The 17,358-nt window shown below is 48.7% G+C and overlaps 1 long non-coding RNA gene across 2 annotated transcripts; it reads left to right on the top strand.

The window, feature by feature from the left end:
* Positions 1–8,550: 8,550 nt before the first annotated feature.
* On the top strand, positions 8,551–17,060 carry LOC136377247 (uncharacterized). Of its 2 annotated transcripts, none has more exons than XR_010746264.1 (3): positions 8,551–8,689; positions 9,175–9,208; positions 16,878–17,060. It is a non-coding gene; the product is annotated as an uncharacterized lncRNA (long non-coding RNA). The 2 variants fall into 2 exon arrangements; XR_010746263.1 differs by lacking the exon at positions 16,878–17,060 and adding an exon at positions 14,391–14,523.
* Positions 17,061–17,358: the final 298 nt, after the last annotated feature.

Below are 17,358 nucleotides of genomic sequence, written 5' to 3'. Positions count from 1 at the left end.
AGCAGGTCTGTCTGCAGCCAGGAGGGACAGCAGGGGGTGCTGTTTCCTTAATAAAGTGACCCCAACTCACAACAGCAGGGCTTTGCTACAGAACTTGAGAACTTAGTTGGGGATTCGAGCATCAGTAATCTCCTTGGAGGAGAAACTGTGAAGGTTCTGAACAGAAATCCGTTGACTGACACTTCTGAGTCCGGGGCCCTGACTATTAGCCTCTTCCGTCTCTGGCTGGTTGTGCGGCTGAGGGCTAGTCATTTCCCCTCTCTCGCATCCTCAATGCCTTCCTTTTCCCTCCTTAGGGCCTCTGCCGAGATGACATGCTACCTCCCTTTCTCTTCTGGAAGGGTCACTGAAACATGCCCATCTGCTGTATCCCTTTTCACCAGTTCTGATGTGGACTGGCTTCTGAGAAGGATGAATACTACCTCCCAACGCTGTTCTGTAGCCTGTCTCTTCTGATTCCATTGGGCCCTTGGGTTTTCTGTAATCTGATTATTAGATCTCGAGGCCCTGTAAGATTTTGTGTTTTGTTGTTTATGGTTGTTGAAGGGGCGAGGCTGTTTCACAGGCACATACATCTGTGGCTGCCTCTCTTTAGGGATGTGAGTGACCACGAGTGATTCTCAACTAGATTCATTAATCCATTAGGGGTGCGCCAAACAGTGATATTCATCCATTCCCTTTGCATTTACTCTCTGGAACAAAGAAACTTTTCTTATTTAACACCTGATTATGCAGAGGGTCAGTTCATATAGAAAAGCCAGAAACGTTTGATGGTCTACTCCTTCTTTACTCACCAGTTTTGAAAATAAGTGAGTTGTCTTTCTAGGATCTTTCAAAATGATCAGTTTTTCAGTATCATTTATAAACTCATGGATTTGAGCCTAGTTGTTTTCAATTCTTTCCAGGTATCATCTTTATTGATGTTTATTCACACTGTCCCATTTTTTGGCCAGTGGGAGCCTCTTCACATTGTCTTGAGTCAGAGTCCTCGTTGTCTTTGTTGACTCCCTTGCTGACAAGATGTCCCAGGCTTCTCTGGTACGTTTCCTGCCCTAGGCCTGGGATCAGCCATTTTCCTCCACGAAGACCCTTTTAAAACCATAACCCCATTGCCATGATCACACCTGGAACTGTAACAACCATTCCTTAACATATGAAACCCATTTAAAAACAATACTCTTTATGTGAAAATTTCAAGGCGATTTTAATTCACTGGACTCTCGCATTTTATTCTCACAATCTATCTGCGAACTCTCCTCTGTGAGGCAGTAATACTAACAACGTGTGTCAGTCACCTTGCGAGGGGCCTCCTGTAGCTCACTCGCATAATACTTGTGACACAGCACGAGGTAAGGAATATTGGCCCCTTTTATAGACAGGAAAACTGAGGCCTAGACACATGAAATCACTTGCTAATGAACAGAAGCTCAGACAGAATAATGAAATCGCTTGGGGTCCTGTGCTCCTTATTCTGCCAGTACACGAGGAATAGGGCGTATGTAGAAGTCAGATGAGTGATGCAAATACATCTTGAGATCTTTAAAGAGCCTTTTAATTGTACGATATTTGATGCTGATTATAATTAGTTCTATCTTAGTCTATATTTAAACAACTCATTTTTTTTTATTTTTTTTTTGCATTTTTTTTCTGAAGCTGGAAACAGGGAGAGACAGTCAGACAGACTCCCACATGCGCCCAACCGGGATCCACCCAGCACGCCCACCATGGGGCGGCGCTCTGCCCACCAGGGGGCGATGCTCTGCCCATCCTGGGTGTCACCATGTTGTGACCCTCCTGGGCGTCGCCATGTTGCGACCAGAGCCACTCTAGCGCCTGGGGCAGAGGCCACAGAGCCATCCCCAGCGCCCGGGCCATCTTTGCTCCAATGGAGCCTTGGCTGCGGGAGGGGAAGAGAGAGACAGAGAGGAAGGCGTGGTGGAGGAGTGGAGAAGCAAATGGGCGCTTCTCCTATGTGCCCTGGCCGGGAATCGAACCCGGGTCCTCCACACGCTAGGCCGACGCTCTACCGCTGAGCCAACCGGCCAGGGCACAACTCCTTATAAAATAAGTTACCTTTGATTTGGATATATAACTGGTCTACCATTTTCAAAAGCACTATTACCATCAGAAATAAAATTTCACCTTATAGCTTAGAGAAAAGCAGGTGTTTATTTTTGTCTTCTTTATACGGGACTTGAAAGTCCAGGACTCTAGTGAAATCAGTTTTAGGGATTTGCCAGAGAGGTTGCAAACTGTTGATCAAATTTGCATTCCTCCCCCATAGAAATTGCCAACTACAGAGCCAGATCGAAAAGGACTTTTCTTTCTGCCTCCCTCCTGTCCTCCTGGACAGACATCTCTGAAACAAAAATGCAGAAATAAATACACACGCCCATGGACCCCAAGGCTCTGAGGTTCAGTCTATAATTTTCTCTTTTGTTTAAATTGACCACAAAGTACTGTTATTGACTTTATTTAATAAACAGCATAAAGCACTATTTGGAGCATTTTACAAATACCTACTCATTTAATCCTCTTATGTAAATCTCAGAGGTCAATACTTAACTCAATTTTACAGTTGAAGAAACTGAAGCACAGAGAGGTAAAGAAATTTGCTCAAGGTTATGGGGCTGGATTTGAAGTCTGTGCTAACCATTACACTATATTGTCTCTCCAGACACCACCTTTTCTAGCTGCAACATTCAAGCCCATAGGACTGAAGACTTTGTAGATGCTAGCCCATTTTCTTTTCTTTTTAATTTTTAAATGATTGATTTTAGAGAGAGAGAGAGAAACATCGATTCATTGTTCCACTTATTTATGCATTCATCAGTTGATTTGTGTATATGCCGTGATGGAGGATTGAACCTGCAACCTTTGCATATTAGACGATGCTCTAACCAACTGAGCTCTTGAGCCAGGGCTGGTAGCCCATTTTCTATTGGTAAACTTACCCGGAAATAAGTACTTTGAAGACCCAAGAGTTATCTTGCCTGACTCAAGGTTTCAGACCAGATTTAGCAAGACACACCTGCCTTAGTTCTGGACACCAGAGGCCAGGAATTTGAAATGATGCGCTTTATTCCCCCCTAATCAAGTTTGAGCTTGACAAAGGAAACACAAATCTTGTTTGCAGAGCTAGATTCTGCTGGAGGCAAGATCCCCAGATGCTGCCGTACATCCAACATCTGGATGAAGAGTCAACTACCCTTCTGGGTATTTAGTTAGGTTTCCATGGCAGCAGCTGGCTGAACATCTATCCATGATTCCTTTCCTCTTAATATGGTTTTAACAATAATAATCATGATAATAATTATAATAACATAACAAATCACAATCACTGTGGCCAACATTTAACCATTGTTTGCCAGGGTCAGGGACACTACTCAGAGCTCCATGGGTTTAATGTCTGATGCTCACAATAAAAGTAGGTGTCAGGGGCCGTGTGTATCTGCATCTTACAAGATGAGGAAACTGAAGTGTAGAGAAGGTAGGCAGCTTGATTAAAGTCACAGAAAGCTTCAGATCTGAGAATTCACAACCAGGTCCACTCGACAAGGGCCTGAGTTAATTTTCTAAAGTGTCTCTCAATCGTAGAATCACGGGCTTAACTCAAAGCCCCCACCACTGCACATGGAAATTCAGTGTAAGCTTACTCTTTAGTACTTCCTTTATTTATTGATGGACCAAATATTTCCCAAGTCATTGTTCTGTACTGGGCTACAGCCAATATCTGAGGGAACAAAACACAGCCCCTGCTTCATGGGATGAAAAAGACCCTATAAAGGGGAAGAGGTGGGCCTTTACAAAGAGGTTTAAGAGTGGACAAAGCAAAGCGAATACCTTGGTACCTGGAGACCCCATAGGAGGGGGATCTACTCTAGTCTAGGATTCAGGGAAGGCTTCCTGGAGGAAGTGACACCCAGGCTATGACAAAAAGAACAAACCAGAATTTAGCAAGAAATGATGGAGTTGGGACAAGGGGCATTCTGAACATAGGGAAGAGGATTTGCGCAAATGTGAGACAAAATCAGACAATCTCAGGGAAATGCAAGATCATATGAGCCATCGGCCAGAGATCAGCTTCTTCCAACCCACTTATGAAGAGCTGTGGTCTGACAGTGGCCTGGCCATTTGACAAGAGGCCTCCTTGGGAAAGTCAGAACGCCTGGTGATGGTAGTGACAGCACCTGGTAAGTTGCCAGTGATTCCTAAATTCCCCACATGTGCTCAGACGCTAGCTGATGTCCCAAAGTAGGAAGTCACTTATGATCCCTTTCTAAAGATGCTTCCCCTGTAAACCAAAGTTACTGTCCCAGCCCTTAAGAGTGGGGATGATGCTCTAACCCACTGAGCAGAGCTCAGGAAGTCAGGTGTGCCTCTTGGGAAGCATGCAATCTGGTATATTACTTTGGTATTTAGTACATTCTTCTACTGGGAAAGCAAACTGTTTACTTATTTAAAATATTGCTTCTTTATAGAAGTGATGAGTTTGGGCTTTGGAATCAGTCATGTTTCAGTTCAAACCTGGGCTTGGTTGCTTATTTGCGGAGGGACTTGGGGCCAGTTGCAACACTCTCTGTGCCCGGGTTTCCAGGTCTCTGTGGGGATACTGACCTACCTTTTCTGGTGTTTGGGATTCCTAGGTGGATCGGCTGAGACGATGCGGAGAAAGTGCTTACCTCCATGTGTGGCAGGGAACCCTCAATGAATGATGGTGAGGTAGCATTTCAAGCTCGGTCTCCCTAAGATCTGAATGACAAAGAACTCTCAAAGGTTGACGCATTTACAAATTGGAATAAAGGGAGACAAATAAACGGCGACGGAAAATGATTTGACTTTGGGTGATGGGCACACAACACAATCAACAGTTCAAAGGCTATAGAAATGTCTACCTGAAACTTGAGTACTCTTATTGATCAATGTCACCCCCATTAAATTTAATTTCTAAATAAAAAAAATAAATAAAAAAACTCTTGACATGACATCTGGCAGTTCCTGTGTTCTCCTCCCCTCTCTTTTTAACTGTTTCTTTGGAAATAATTTTAAACTTACAGAAAAGTAAATATACCATTAGCTTCACATATTGTTAACACACACACACACACACACACACACACACACACACACACAACTTCTTTTCTGAACCATACGAATAAGCTGCACATATCATGGTCTTTTACCTCAGCATACTTGGCTGTGTGTTTTCTAAAGATGAAGATATTGTCTGATGTAATAATCGTAGCCGGGTCACCAACATCGTAAATTCAAGATGATACAACACTTTTATCTCATCTACCATCCACATTCCAGCCTTATCAGTGGCCACTCAGGGCCCTTTCCCGCACTTGCCCCTTCAGCCCGGGTTCCTCTCCAGCCCCAGGTTTGACAGGCCCTTGTCCTAGCTCTTCGGTCTCTTTTAATACGGAGCCTTTTCACTTGCTCCTCTGTGGATATCCGCCTCTCTTTCTGGAAAATGAAAACGAAAACGAAACAAACAAACAAACAAAAAAAGAGGGCATCAGGTATATTTGGGTTTGAATCCCGGCTTTCTCACTTAGGAGTTGAGAGGCCAGGACAATACAGTTGATTAACCTAATTAACGTGATGTGATTAGTGCTGCATTAGCAATTAATATAATATAATCAGTTCTGGTTCTGCCACTTCCTTGCTGGGTGATATTGAGGAAGTTGCTCTGCTTCTCAGAGATCCAGTATCCTGGGCTGTAAAAATGGGGCTTTTAATACCTTCCTCCTGGGACTGAAGGGGACAACGTAGGTGAAGCCCCCGTGACAGGCTGGCGCACAGCAGGACCCCGTTAATGCCGGCCCCCTTTTCCCTTTGGGAGTGTCGTCCAGCCTCTGTCAGCAATAAAGCCCTCTGCCTCCACTTCCCCTATCAGCACCCCTTTCTTGCAGAAGTTTCAAAAGGGCAGGTGCAGACTTTGTGGAAATGAACTCTGGGGACAAAGCCCTTACAGCAGGTGCTAGCTAGGCTGTGGATGTTCTGAGTCCCCCAGGATGACCGCTGTCTGAAGGAGAGACTGGAGCCCTCCCCCTCTCTGTGGACGTCTCCCACCAAGTGTATTGTGGAATGATTTTTTTCTGTTGGCTAAACAAACTGCCATCATGGGTGTGGTGGGGTGTGGGGGGGTTTGGGCATGGGGTGGTGGCATTTGAAGAGTGATTCATTGTTGGTTGAAATTAGAGTCTAGGGATCTTTGAGACTTTCATGGAAACTCTGATGTGGTGACTGCCCAAAAAAGTGCCCAGGTCTCCTTCCCAGCAGCCAGGTCTCCACTCAGCGTCATCTCCTCCAGGAAGCCTTCTCGGGCTTCTGGTTCTAATGTTACCCTCCCTCACTCCCAATATCACACCGCTGTTTTATTATTTTCTTAACACTTAGCACTATCTGCTAGCTGGCCTCCTTTATCTGTTCACCTGATTCTTGGCTGTGTCCCCACTAGGATATAAGAGCCAGTTACCAGGGAACATAACTGTGTCACTCTCCGTCCATCCCCAGCCCATGGCACAGTGCTCACCATTTCACTGGTCACCAATACTCGTTGCCTGAATAAATGACCCCTCTCCCACTGTGGCTACCCTGTGACGATGGGCCCAGGGAGAGGACACTAATAGAGCTCACCACGCCTTGGGCCCTGTCATGACTTGGGGGCACATACAGGAACTCAAGAGGTGATCTGGGATGGAGGGATGGGTTAGGACTGAGTTGGGGGGATCATGGCATTTGACCCCTGGGAGCAAGGATGAAGTTTCTTCTTTTCCTTCTTTAATCAAAGTTAATCGTCAAGACCCCTCCAGCCCCAGGGACAGACAAGAGCTCCTTTCTCGACCAACTTCTCAAATACGGGTGACATTCATTGTCCAAATTAGCTGCAAGTAAAAAAAATAAATAAATAAAACAAAAATAGGAATCTGTGGATACAAAAATGCAAAATGAAGTTTCCGATTTGGTGGCTGAAATTCATGGAACTCACCCCACGTGTAGGACTCACAGGGAGGGGCTGGAAGAGGCATGACCACTGCGTCTTCAAGTTCTCGCTTCCTGACCCACAGGGCTTGGGGACCAAACCCCGGTCACGCGACATAGTGTCTGTGTGACTCGGGCAAACACCTCCTCCCCTCTCACGCGTCGGGCTCTTCATCTGTGAGCAGAACCACAGTGTCTTCCCCACCTGTGAAGTGGGGGTGACCCACCCATGTCAGGGTCCCAAGCCCAGGCCACGTAGGGCTTTCCTGATGGGGGAGGGTTCAGGTGCAAGGCTTCTGGGGTCAGACAGACCTGAATTTGTATCTTGACGCTCCCTCTTACGAGCTGGTGACCATGGGCAATGACTTCATTTTTGTCAAGCCTCTGTTTTCTCATCTGTACAATGGTCACAGTCACACCTGCATATTTCCTAGGGCTGCTAAGGCAGTCTGCTAAATATATATATATATATATATTTATATTTATTATATGTTATATATAATATATTAATATATATTATATATATAATATATATATATATTTTTACACAAAATATCCTTTAGGTAACTGTTCCTGTTTAAAGCCTCATACATTTAGGTCCTTCTCAGACAGCAGACAGAAATGAAACCATCGCTGTGACCAGGCTGAATATGACACCCAAATCCCTAAATAAAATCACAGATTTGTTCTTCATCCAAACCCACAAAAAGAACTGGTCTCATCCGTTGCCAGAATCCTGTGTAACAGGTGGGGATGTAGGGGTAGAGTTGCCACGAGAGAGAAAAGATGGATGTCACTGTCCCCATAATTTCCTGTGCTGTCTCTTCTCTTTGCCCAAAGCAACACGTGCCACCCACTTCCTCAACCTCCCCTCTGTCTGCCTTTAGTGCCTCAGGAAGACAGTGGGAAACCCCTCAGACCCCGGGTCCTGAGACGTGCCAGCCAGAGGAGACCTGCCTCAGAGGGCCTGTCCCTCCGAATAAATCTCTGCTCTTCGGTTTGTTTGTGGACAGAGGTGGTGGCCCGTGGCTCAGAGAGGCAGGCTGGAAGTGACCTTCTCTAACTCGACACCACAGGTTTGTTTGCGAGAACACAGATACACAAGTGGCCACTGACGATGTGTGTTCCGACATCACATATGGGACATATTTTGCTCAGAAACATGCCCTGTTAGTTGTTGAAACTTTTCTTGCGTTCCCTGAAACAAACGACTGCGGGTGTATTTTCTTTTGGGGGGCAGTAAATAAAAGTCTTTAGTGTTGACAATGATAATATTATATTCTACAATCTATTTGCATTTCTCTATTTTGTGGATTTCATTGCTTGGTATAAATTCCCAAGCTGGGGCGAATTGAGCTTCACTCGGGGAGAAACAGTACATTTTATCGTAGGGCTGGACAGCCACCCTAACAAGATGTCACCTACAGGGATTGGATTTTGCCAAGAGGTGCCGGGGAGTCGCACAGGGAGGAAGAAATGCACATGTGTGTAGGTTTTGGTGTGTGCCCATGGAGCCGGGACGGATTTTCTCTGGATACGTAGACTGGATTTCCGCACGGGAGCTGCTCCAAGCACACGGCGTAGAGAACTGCACGGAGACCGAGAAGCATCTCAGAAGCGTGCGGAGGAGCTAGCCGCTCGCCACCTTCCCGGGGACCTTTTGAATACTTCTGAGCTTAAGAGTGTCTTCTCCCAACAGGCAAGTCAGTAGGTTTCGGGGATACCCAGGGACACGAGCCTCAGGCAGGTTTAATATTAACCACCTGTCACGGAGCGCTGACTCTGTGCCATGCGTGGCGCTAAGCACACTCTCACTTAATCCTCACAACAGTCCTATGAGGTAGGTGCTGCTGTCATCTCCATTGTACAGATGGGGAGACTGAGGCCCCAGCTCCACGGCTGGTACCGTGCAGAGTAGGAATTCAGCAGTCTGGGTCCAGCTGTAGTTATTCGTGGGCGGAGGAAATATGGTGTCGATGTTTGCCTTGAGAAGCCATCAGTGGTGTTTGAAAAAAAAAATCACTCCTGGGCCAGGAATAAAAATATCAAGAAAGAATAAACGAGTGGTTCCAAATGGGGGGAGGGGGGGGCTGTCATTATATCTGCTTGGTAGCCTGACATATATAAATTTCCATCATGTCTGTCTGGGTCAGTCAGGGCTGTCTTCTTCTTCCTCTTGCCCAGGTGCAGACGTGCCCTAGGCAGCACTTGTGAGCAGGTAAGTCAATGAGCTGGCTCTGGTAAGAGGTTGGGTTGTAATTTCATTCCACGTCCCTCGGAAAAGAGCAGAGTCCTCGCTTCGGCTCCAATGGAGAGAACCCCCCAGTCACTAGACTGGTTCAGTTTAAGCAGATGGGTCTTCCAAATATATCCAGCTTCTAATGGAAAAGTTCTCCGGCTCAGATTAGAGTCAGAAAGTGCTTATTTCATTGCACTTCAAGCCCATTTGTCTTTTTTCTGTGTCTAAGGGAACCTGAATCTTCCTTAGTCGGAAGGGGTAGATGGGAGGGAATTTATAAACGATTTCCTTTTTAACTGGGCCCAGGCCTCATTTGAATGCCTGTTTTCAAATGCGGCTTTGAAGTACGGCGTTTGTGAGTAAAATTGCCCTTGTATTTTCAAGGTAATTGAATCTCATTTTTCACTATCCATTTGCCTCTAGAAAAATCAAAATGTTGATAGAATGTAGTTGCTCAGTGGGGGATTTTCTACGGTGGGCACTTCGATACCATAAAAGGCACTGCTTACAGCCATGACGTGCGTGCCGGGGCCGTCCGGCACGTCCTCAGCAGGTGAACTGACCACACCAGCCCGCCCCGGGGAGCGGATTGATTTCACTGTGTTTTGACTTGACACACTGCAGGAATGTCCACACCTTGTCCTTGTCCCAGGGCTGGGGGAGAAGGACAGCCAGAATTCTGGCTAGAGTTTGGTCACTCCTGGAGCAGCGAAGGGCAGTGCTGCTTACAGGCAAAGCCTGGAGCCAGGTGCCAAATCGGCTTCGGTCAGGGGCTCCGGAAGGGCTGGGTAAATGGGGGAGTTGATTTTAGGTAACACGTGGATGGGACTTGAAATAACATTGAGTCGCATAAGGATGTAATGATTATTTCTCCAACTGTCTTTCCACTCTGCTTACATAAGGTCACAGTCCGTCTGCTGCTCGATTTTTAACATTAGTCTCATCTCCTCTCTCTCTCCTTTGATTTTTTTTTTTTTTAAATAAAGACAGATGGGGCCTCAATGCTGGGCTTTTAGCATCTCAGGGTTTCTGGTTTGGATTTAATAACATTGCTGTCCTTTTCATTGTTTTGTTTGTATGATGACCGTTGATGGCTGGCAGTTTTAAAGGAAAGGATGGGAAGTTTCATTTTAAGACAAATGGGTTGAAGATCTTCTCACTGTTCAATATGTGGCCGTGTGTGAGGACTTGTCAAAACTCACCCGCACGTCCTATGAACCCTCCCATTTGGGATGAGCTCATCTAAGGGGCCCAGCAGGGAATGCGAGAAGGTGGGTTTTGCCCAAACTCATAGACATGAATTCCAATTGGCTCCCTGCCCTCAGTAGCTGAGCCTTAGCCTCCTGGGGCTTCAGTTTTCTCATCTGCAAAGTGGGTATTACTAGTGGTGGGAGGGAAAGGGGTTTAAATCCATACGACAGGATGAGCAATGCGGTTGGTAGTCAGCCAGGAGGTAAAGCCACACAGACGCCAATCCCTGGGCTGAGCCCGGGAAAAACAGGTTCCCTTCCTGCAAGGTTAGCGGTGTCCCGTTTGCCGGGGCTCTGAGTGTGCCGCTGGGGGGTGAAGGTGAGATATGGTTCACACCCCTGCGACCTGGTGAGGAGATGCACTCCTGAGGCCGGGACAGCGAGCAAACCCATCTCTCTCTGGCCGAGATGGCCCAGCAGCATGAAGGTCAAAGTTTGTGCTGGAACAGGCCATTTCCCCTTCTCGGGCTGCAAATCTTTGGCAAGGGAAGGCAGGCTCTGAATTAAGCTTAATTAAAATTCACTCTTAATTGGGGCCATTACTTTAAATCAACGCTACGTAATGAAGCTGTGTGATCATAATTAAGCCCCAGAAATAGAATTAGGAAGTGCAGAACGAGAAAGCCAAACACGGACGAGCCCAGTGCCAGGGGCGACCGGGATGGGACTTCCGAAATCTCCAGGACTGTCAGATGGTCAAGGACCAAAGAGCGCGTTGATGAGCAGGGCCACAGTGGCCCGACCAGCGGGATGATGGACTAATCGGAAAGAAGACTGGGGATGAATGGAGCCCCGAGAGGCGCAGCCTGAGTGGCATCAGGCAGAGGGGCTCCGAGTGGGGAGAACACGGCCCTCGCGGGGAGACGGCCCCAGACTGTGCTCCTAACTTGCGGGTGACGAAGGCAAGTCTACTCTCCAGACACCGTGTCCCCAGCTGTGATGTCAGGGTCAAGGGCAGCTGATTCCCAAACAAGGACATCTCTCTTCAAACTCCAGCGGAGCTCTCTCCAGGGGATTGCCTCCCTGCCAAGTCAGGATCAGTGCCCGAGGGTGTGTGTGGCCGTTCAGTGTCGCAGCTGTGGGCACACTGCCGTTGTGGTGGCAGTTGTTTATTTTTTACCTGAAGAAGAGAGGGTGGTGAGGTGACACGGGACAGTTACCTGTTTCTTCACACGTGGATAAGCGTGTGAAGGTTGGGAGCGTGGGTTTTGGAGGGAGGTGATCAGAGTTTGAACTCTGGATGAGCCTTTTGCTGGTGGTCTAGGGTAGTGTTGACTCCACTCTCAGTTTCTCCACCTGGAACGTGAGCATTATTATAGCAGATGTTTCAAAGGCTGTCCTGACAACCACACATTCAAAGCACTTGTAAATAACACAGGGCCTGACACACACCAACCACCAACTGTACATTGAGAACTTCCTAGGTACCCAGCGATGTTCTGTTTTTCACATATGATCCAATTTTATTGTCGCAATCACCCTATGACTAGGTCTTGTTATTTTCTCTGACTGAAGGATAAGGCCTCTAAAGCTCAGAGAGGTGAAGTAATTGGCCAAGGTCACACAGCACGTAAGTGGCAAATAGCAAGAGCTGCACAAATGGCAATCATTATTATAAAGGTGCTATATGACTGCCAGTGTGTTGGATCTGCTGGTCAGAATTAGTTAGGCCTACAGACAACACCCACCCAGGAGTTATACATAGGTCTCAAGGGATGTCACTCACCCATGCTTGTCCTCAGATCCCATGCCCAGGACTCTAACATGGCCAGAGCAGGTCAAGCATTTGGGTTCTGAGAGGACAGAGCTGTTGGGCGGTGATTCTGGAACCGTGGAGGTGGAGGGGAGAAAGACAGCCAGAGAGAGAGCCACCCCATCCCTGTGCTCTGACTTGCTCAGAAGCCCTTGGGAATCACCCTCCGAAGTGGTGAGGGGATGTCTAGGCAGCTGCAGCCAAAACACAGCTGCTGCCCCCCCCCCCTTGAGTCCCCAACTGTTCAGAGCATGCCTCATACCGCTTATGCTACCTTTATGAATGCCAACTCTGTGCCTGGAACCGACTCGGGCTCCACACACAGATTATCTCAATCAGTGGGCATCTAAGCCCCACACGGCAGAAATGTTCATTCCCATTCTGCAGATGAGGAAACTGAGACTCACAGAAGCAAAACCCTTGGCTCCTTGTGACATATATTCTTTGACCCTCAAACTGGGTTTTTGATCCATTCCACCAAACCCCATCCTGCCCCAGAGATGCTGTCCGCTGAGGGCCTCCCACACTCTCTCCCTGTTCACAGCCCGGTTGGAACAGCAGAAAGGGCCTCGGTAGCCCCAGATATAGAACCAAATTTGCCTTTGGTGTCAGGAGGGTCCTGCAGTTCATGTTTCCTAAACAGCCTCAGGCCCATGCAGTGATTCCCTTCAGTGGTCCTCATTCCGCTTGCATGCCCCCAGTGATGGGGACATCACTACTTACTAAGTTAAATCCTTCACTTTTGGATGACATTGTGGAGCAGGACAGAAATATGACCTAGGTCTGATATGCAGAAAGGCTTTCCAATTCAAACTTTGGATATCATCTCTACGTGAGTTCTACACTTAGTCATGTGGAGTATGTTTCTCTGTTAAATGCAAATGACTTAATCATATCATTTTCCCCTTTTTTTTTTTTTTTTTGGTAAAGCTGTGTTACCATTTCATTATTTATTTATTTATTTATTTTATATACCAAGAACCTGAATTGAAAATGAAAACATGATTTTCCTGGCCCATGTGTAGGAGGCCCCGAGAATTAGCAAGGCAGGGACATTCCTCGCTGGGCTCTGAGCTGTGTATCTGCAGGGTTTCTGCTCCCTGGAGAGGGTCCGGAGAGCTCTGGTCCGGTTGGGGACTCGTGTGCCCCTGCCGTGCTGTGGGAACTGGAGGGAGGTCAGGCTCTGATAAGAAAAGGTTCAAGTTGACTGCCCAATACCAATTTTAGACAGCCAAGAACTCTGCTGTTTTTTGAGAGGAGAGCAAATGGTGAGGGCGGGGTGGAGGGGTGGCCAGCTTAGGTTGCTCTGAATCCGGTAAGGAACGGTAGCAACTTCCCGGTGCACACGCCAGGCTGCCCCGCGGCACAACTTCAGGGGGCATCCTTCGCATGGCATTCTGGGTAAATGCCTCCCTAGGCGGTTGTGCTCCCCGGAGGTCCTGATGCCAGCCCCGACCCCAGAGCGCACCCCAGAGAGAGCTAATGCCCCCTCATGGGACTAAACCCCAAATTGCAAAGGTTTTCACAGACACTGGCTTGGGAGGAGGCCACTGTCCCTCTCCCGGCTGTGACCTGTTTGTCCTTTATCCCGAGAGCACTGGCCTCTATTTACACTAAACAGACGCAGCGCCGTGTGCTGGGTGCTGTATTTTGGGCAAGCCCAGCTGGAGGCCCCCGCAGCCGGTCTGAGCAGGTAGCCGGCCCCGGCGGAGGTCACGAGGAAGGTCCTGCTCCTCCAACAAAGTTTAGCAAACACCTTATCTCCCACAGAACAGGTGAGGTCATGTTTATGAAAGATCACTCTGTCCCGTTCCACCGGGCAAGGGGTGCTACTGTGACCAATCCTGCCCAAGGTGGACGTCGCTCAGCCACCTTGCTTCCCCCGGGGAGAACCAGAGCCTCAGTTTCCTCTTCTGTGAGTGTCACCGAGCTCGTGCAGCGGTTGTGAGGATTCACTGGAGACTGAATGAAGGGCGGAGCAGGGTGCTGTGCAAACAGTCCCTCCTCTGGTGAACCGCCATTGTCATCACGATGGCTCGGGGCAGAGCTGGGCTTCGAACCCACACTCGTCTCATCTCAAAGCCCTTGACTTCACCCCGAGCTGCTGTTGCATTTCCCCGGAAAACTTAACCTGAATTTCTTCTAAACCTCCCCCTAGGGTCTTGCCAGGAAGAAAGTATACCTTTTTGTGAAAACATCCAAGGAGAAATGAACCCGTTCCAAAGACTATCGGAGGAAGGCGGGTGGGTCCCTCCACGCAGGGCCTGGCAGCTGTGTCCGCCATGTTTCCGTTTGTGTCTCTAGGTGCCCGAAGTTCCTTCCGCAGCCTGTGGTGGTGACAGAGCACCCTGGGTGGCTCCCTCGCTGTGACTGTGCCTGAGGCTGCTGGTCAGCTCTGGCCGGAGGGAAGAGGGTCATGAACAGAGGGCAGGAGGAAGCGCAGGGGAGGGCCATGTCTGGGGGAGCCAAATGGAGCTGGTCGACCAACACCGGCAGGGGTGGGCTGACCGCCCGCAGCCCAAGGTCGCTAGTCTGGGGGAGCCCAACAGAGCTGGCCAACCAATACCACCAGATGTGGGCTGACCGCCCGCAGCCCAAGGTTGGCAGTCTGAGAGCCCCACACAGCTGGTCGACCAGTGCCATCAGGGTGGGCTGACCGCCCACAGCCAGAGGTCAGCAGTCTGGGAGAGCCACATGGAGCTGGCCAATCAATACCACCAGATGTGGGTTGACTGCCTGAAGTCCAAGGTTGGCAGTCTGGGGGAGCCCCACACAGCTGGCCAATCAATACCACTAGATGTGGGCTGACCGCCCGCAGCCTGAGGTCAGCGGTCCGGGGGAGCCCAGACCAGCAGTGGAGGCTCGGCAAGAGGAACAAAAACAATCAGAGCAGAGGGAAAACTCTGGTTATGAACCGCCACGTCACTCAGGAACTACTCAACTCCTTGGGAGAGGTTTGCTGTTGATGGTTTCTCCCGGTTTCTCTGGTCAACTGTTAGGATCTATGTAAACGCAGCTACGGCCCATCTTATATCATTTGTTTCTGTCCCTCTCTGGGTCGGCACAGGGCCCAGCACAGCGGGGCAGATAACGCCCCTGGAGACGGTGCACTGGGGTAGGGAAGGAACGTGGTAAACACACCCAGTGACAAGTGCAGGCCCCGAGGCAGGTGCAGCACGGTGGCCACGGGCGAGGTGGGCAGAAAGGCTTCCGAGGAGCAGGTGCTGAGCTGGGTCTTCAAGGATGTTGTGAGCCGTCTCCCAGCAGATCTGAGAAAGGAAGCCTGTGCCTGGGACATGCCTGGTGCACAGAAAACGGCTCCTGTGCAGGACAGGCGACCTGAGAGGGCCGTGACTGACCTGCTGAGGGACCTATGATGAATGAATGAAGAGGAAGAGGCAAGAGGAAGAGATGGTCTGATTTCTCCCTGGCAGTTGGTGGGCTCAGGACTGGGGGCCACATTGGGCAATGTGGAGATAGGAGCCTGCTATTCTCTGCACCCCATCTTCAGAAGAAATGCTAAATTTATCATTTATCAGATGACTTTGGGAAAGCAGCTATCTGGGTGCTGAGATAATCTGAGTATTCCTTCCTTTATTCCTTCCTTCATTCATGAGAACAGTTCTGGTGCATCCGTTTATACTCAGTTCTGCTAAAACTTCTGGGGCGGGGGGGGGGGGAGATGCACAGATTGGTAAAACTTGGTTCTAACCTCAAGAACCGTACAGCCAGAGGAGGGAGAGGCGAGTACCAACTCTACGGTATTAGCCCAAACTGAGCTGGTCAATCACCACTCACCACTGCCTAAAACATTTCAGCGGACTTCTCTCAGGGGAAGTACCCGTCCTTATCCAGGCTCTAGCACCCCTAGAGGCGCCGCTGCCCCTGCTCACCCCCAATTCCTGTCTTCCACCACCTCCCTCCTCCACCTGCTCCAGCCTCATTGTTCTTCTGTTAGAGGTCTTCGCTAGATTCCTTCTACCACAGGCCCTTAACACATGCTGTTCCCGCTGTCGAAGTCATTTGGCTCATGTCCATTTATCCTTCTAGGCGCCGGTCAACGTTGCCTCCTCAGAGAAGGTGTTTCTGGTCTACCTGAACCTCCCTGCCCTCAGTACACACTCTCATACTCCATATAACATCCCTGATAACTCTTACTCCGGTTACAATAATTCTGCATTTATTTATGTGATAAGACCTGTATTCTCCACCAGACTGTGTGAGCACCATGAGAGCAAGGACTGTGTCCTTTTAGAAAATCAATTTTTTTTGAGGTATAATTTTTGTACAATAAACAAAACAATCTTATATGTACATTTCAAAGAGTGTTAACAAATTTATACAAAGATCGGTACACTCGTGTAAACACCACCTGTTGTGGTGCGTATCAACCATTTGATCCTGTTTATTACTGAATGATTTTATTCACAGGTTGGTTCATGGGCATCTCTTCAGGTAAGCCATCGGTTTCCTGAGGACAGGGGCTGCATTCTCTGACACCTCTGATACTCGACCTGGGTCTAGTCACACAGACGACCCTTGGGGATGGCGCAGTCCACTTCTCTGTCCCCAAGCATGAGTGACCACTCTGTACTGCGTGTGACAGTCACTCCAACACTCACAGCTTCCCCCTCCATACCCGCAGGCTGGCCTTCTGGGCCAGGGGAGCCCGGAACACCTGCCTCTCTCCAGAACCAGTCTGATGTCCCCACAGCTGCAGACAGAAGTTCTGGGTCAGCCACGGCGACTAGGGTCAAGGCTGGGAGGTCACCGGCCACTCCCTCCAACATTGTACACTTTGATTTCTCCACCTGTTGAATAAAGACACTGGCAGCTACCTCGGGGGTCACTCCATGGGCACGTGTGTGGGAAAGTACTAGGCAAAGCACAAAACAGTGTACAGACAGGTGACTTGATCATTCAAGTTCACCCCACCCTGGATCGACTGCCTCTCTTCTCTGCGACTCCCTTTCCCCTCTCTGGGTCTCCGATTTCTTTTCCATCAGATGAGGGGTTGGACCAGAGTTCTCTCTGGCTGGAACACTAGGAAAAATGCCTACCTGACTGTCCAGCATTGGAAAAATTTGTGTGGGTTTTTTTTTTTGTTTGTTTGTTTTTTTAAGAGA

This window comes from Saccopteryx leptura, chromosome 6 (genome assembly GCF_036850995.1).
Source record: "Saccopteryx leptura isolate mSacLep1 chromosome 6, mSacLep1_pri_phased_curated, whole genome shotgun sequence".
In the NCBI taxonomy this organism is placed as follows: Eukaryota; Metazoa; Chordata; class Mammalia; order Chiroptera; family Emballonuridae; genus Saccopteryx; species Saccopteryx leptura.
This window is presented reverse-complemented; position numbering and strand designations above follow the sequence as displayed.